Consider the following 3,868-nt stretch of genomic DNA (forward strand, 5'->3'; position numbering starts at 1 on the left):
CGCGCCGCCTCGCTGCCCGGCCGCGCCGCCTCGCCGCCGATCCTCCCCGCCTCGCCAAGCCGCCGCGCCCGCCGCCCTCATCGCTTCGGCGACCCGCGCCGGCCGGAATCCGCTCCGGTGGCTGCCTCCCCGACAAATCCGGCGCCGGTGAACAGTGCCCGGCGAGATCCAGATCCAGATCCGGTTGATTTTTTTCCGAAACCCTAGCTCAAGTGCCCATGTTCATAGCCCCGTAACTTTGCATCCGTAACTCCGATTCGTGCATATAGCATATCAAAATGTTCATCTCAGAGAGTACATCATTTCATTCCATTGCATCATTTTCATTTGAGTTCATATTTATGCCCAAAATGCTGTTAGAAGAGGGCTACTTGAGATATTTGTCAGATCTGCTGCTCCATTTAGCTTTTTGTCATTGTTGCCATGATTATTGTGTGCATGATATGCCCTGATGCTCTACATATATTTTGTTAAGGGTTTTGTCATCTTTCCGGAGGTGCAACCCATGTATTTTTGTGATGTGTGGGGTGACTAGTGCAAGCTTGCAAAGTGGTGCACTTGGTAATTCTGTTTTCAGGGACTTAGCATCTCCACTAAGTCCTTGATCTGTTTATCTCATGATGCCATATGTTCATGTTGTTTCCTAGTGATCCGTGCCTCTTTTGAGGATGATCAGTAAGGATGTTTTGTTAATATTGTAGTGCTCTATCCATCCATGTCCTTGTTTGCAATTATGGAGCACCCTAGATTGAGTCAATCGAGCTCTACTTTTGCTACTTTGTGAATCTGGGCAGATTGTCAACTTGTTTACAATTTTGCCGATGATGTTGTAGTTGATCCGTGCATGCTATGCTATTGTTCTTGCCATGTCTAGCTTGCATTTTGTGTGTTCTTAATGGATGTATGCTTACCTTTTCATGACTTGCCCTGTAGTAAGTGCATCGAGCTCATAAACATGCCTACTTGAGTTATGTTTCAGCATGTGCCAGTTTTCACTAAGTCTGAAAACTGATTATGTTTTTTGCCATGTTCACATGCTTGCAATTGTGTTTTCTGATCCCTTTTGGCTCAAGGTCACTAAGGGACTTTTGTTAAGCTCTTTGCGTAGCTCCATGCCATGCTTTACTTTGCCATGTTCAGGTCCCGTAGCATGTAGTTTTGCTGCTCTGAAGAGTGCTACCTGATCTGAAATTCCAGACAAGTGTTAATTTCACTAAGTCTGAGATTTGTTTGTCATCTGCAGTTTTGCCATGCTTGTTTGAACCTGTTAAAGGATGAATTGGCCGTAGCTCAGTGCTAGACTTTTGTTAAGCATCTTGAATGCATCCCTGCCATGTATTTTGTTGTCATGTTTGGGTGCTGTAGCATGTTCATCTCATTGCATTTAGATGGCTACTTGCTGTAATCGCAGACCGGTGCCATTCTTGAATCGCTTGCCATTTCCAAACCGTAACTCCGATTCCGGCGTTCTTTATATCGTTTTCAAGCGATTTCATCTCATATTTCCATTGGCACACTTGGATTTCCAAGTTGAGGCCAGGTTCATGCTTTTCCTGTCATATCTTGCATATGCATCCCGCATCGCATCCCGCATAGCATATCATCATTGCACCATATTGCTTGATCCTTGCACGTGGTTGATTGTATCCTTGTTGCTTGTTTGTCTTGTTTGGGTAGAGACAGGAGACAAGTTCGCTAATGAGGAGCCCGTTGAGTTTGCTTTCGAGGATCCAGTCAACTCTGACAACTGTGCAGGCAAGATGATCATACCCTCGAAATCACTACTATCTTTGGTATGCTAGTTTGCTTGATATTTTGCTATGCCAATGCTACAATGCCTACCACTTGCTTTCAAGCCTCCCAAATTGCCATGTCAAACCTCTAACCCACCATGTCCTAGCAAACCGTTGATTGGCTATGTTACCGCTTTGCTCAGCCCCTCTTATAGCGTTGCTAGTTGCAGGTGAAGATTGGAGGTTGTTCCTTGTTGGAACATTTATTTACTTGTTGGGATATCATGATATTGCTATGTATCTTAATGCATCTATATACTTGGTAAAGGGTGGAAGGCTCGGCCTCTCGCCTAGTGTTTTGTTCCACTCTTGCCGCCCTAGTTTTCGTCATATCGGTGTTATGTTCTCGGATTTTGCGTTCCTTACGCGGTTGGGTTATAATGGGAACCCCTTGATAGTTCGCCTTGATTAAAGCTTTTCCAGCAATGCCCAACCTTGGTTTTACCATTTGCCACCTAGCCTTTTCTTTCCCTTGGGTTCTGCAGATTCAAGGGTCATCTTATTTTAACCCCCCCGGGCCAGTGCTCCTCTGAGTGTTGGTCCCTCCGAGCGATGTCCGGGGCTACCAGGGGCAACTCTGGGCTGGCCTACCCGACGTCTGGCTCATCTGAGTGTGCCCTGAGAAAGAGATATGTGCAGCTCCTGTAGGGATTTGTCGGCACATTCGGGTGGTGTTGCTGGATTTGTTTTAACCTGTCGAAGTGTCTTGAAGAACCGAGATACCGAGTCTGATCGGAATGTCTTGGGAGGAGGTCTATTCCTTCGTTGACCATGAGAGCTTGTCATGGGCTAAGTTGGACTCCCCTGCAGGGATTGAACTTTCGAAAGTCGTGCCCGCGGTTATGGGCAGATGGGAATTTGTTAATGTCCGGTTGTAGATAACTTGAACCTTAACTTAATTAAAATGAATCAACTGAGTGTGTTACCGTGATGGCCTCTTCTCGGCGGAGTCCGGGAAGTGGACACGGTGTTGGAGTAATGTTTGCGCAGGTTGTTCTCTAGTTTCTCGTTCGCGCTTCGCCTCCTCTTCTTGCTCTCTTTTGCGAATAAGTTAGCCACCATATTTGCTAGTCGCTTGCTGCAGCTCCACATATTTACCTTGCCTTACCTATAAGCTTAAATAGTCTTGATCGCGAGGGTGCGAGATTGCTGAGTCCCTGCGGCTCACAGATTACTTTTACACCAGATGCAGGGCCTGATGATTCCGCTCCAGGAGACGCACTTGAGCTCAAGTGGGAGTTCGACGAGGACTCTCAACGTTACTATGTTTCCTTTCCTGATGATCAGTAGTGGTGCCCAGTTGGGGGTGATTGGGACCGTGTCGCATGTTGGGTTCTCTTTTATTTTGGCGCCGTAGTCGGGCCATGAGTGTTTGGATGATGTAATGTTATTTATGTACTTGATTGACGTGGCGAGTGTAAGCCAACTATGTTATCTCCCCTTTTATTATCATATTACATGGGATGTTGTGAAGATTGCCTAACTTGCGACATATGCCTTCAATGCGATTATGTCTCTAAGTCGTGCCTCGACACGTGGGAGCTATAGTCGCATCGAGGGTGTTACACAAGGACACTATTGCTGATTTACTAACCTCTATAAGAAATGCGGACATGAATAAAAAAGGAACAGTTTGAGTAGTATCTACAAATATTACTGAAAACATTGTTAAAATACTTCTATGAGAGGGTTTTATTGAAAGTGTTCGGAAAAATCAGGAACGTAACAGATATTTCTTGGTTTCAACTTTGCGACATCAAAAGAGAAAGACTAGAAAAGGAATATATAGAACAAGAACCTTTTTAAAGCGTATCAGCTGACCCGGCTTACGAATTTATACCAACTATCAAGGAATTCCTAAAGTTTTGGGTGGAATGGGAATTGCTATTCTTTCTACTTCTCGAGGAATAATGACAGATCGAGAAGCTCGACTAAACAGAATTGGGGGAGAAGTCTTATGTTATATATGGTAATCGCCCCGCCTATAGTGCTTGAATTCTATCTCGCCCTTCCTATTTTTAAAATAAAAATAGAAAAATAGGAGAAAAAATGTGACAGAAAAAAATAGGAGAGAA

General features: G+C 44.8%; 1 long non-coding RNA gene across 1 annotated transcript in view; it reads left to right on the plus strand.

Moving 5' to 3' along the window:
- LOC119316759 overlaps nucleotides 1-3,423 on the plus strand; it is a 5,075-nt gene extending 1,652 nt beyond the window's left edge. Inside the window, exon 2 of the long non-coding RNA XR_005153279.1 lies at nucleotides 3,365-3,423. This is a non-coding gene — a long non-coding RNA (uncharacterized LOC119316759). The remainder of the gene's footprint in view (nucleotides 1-3,364) is intronic.
- The last annotated feature ends 445 nt before the right edge of the window (nucleotides 3,424-3,868 follow it).

This window comes from Triticum dicoccoides, chromosome 6A, assembly GCF_002162155.2.
Source record: "Triticum dicoccoides isolate Atlit2015 ecotype Zavitan chromosome 6A, WEW_v2.0, whole genome shotgun sequence".
Classification (NCBI taxonomy): domain Eukaryota; kingdom Viridiplantae; phylum Streptophyta; class Magnoliopsida; order Poales; family Poaceae; genus Triticum; species Triticum dicoccoides.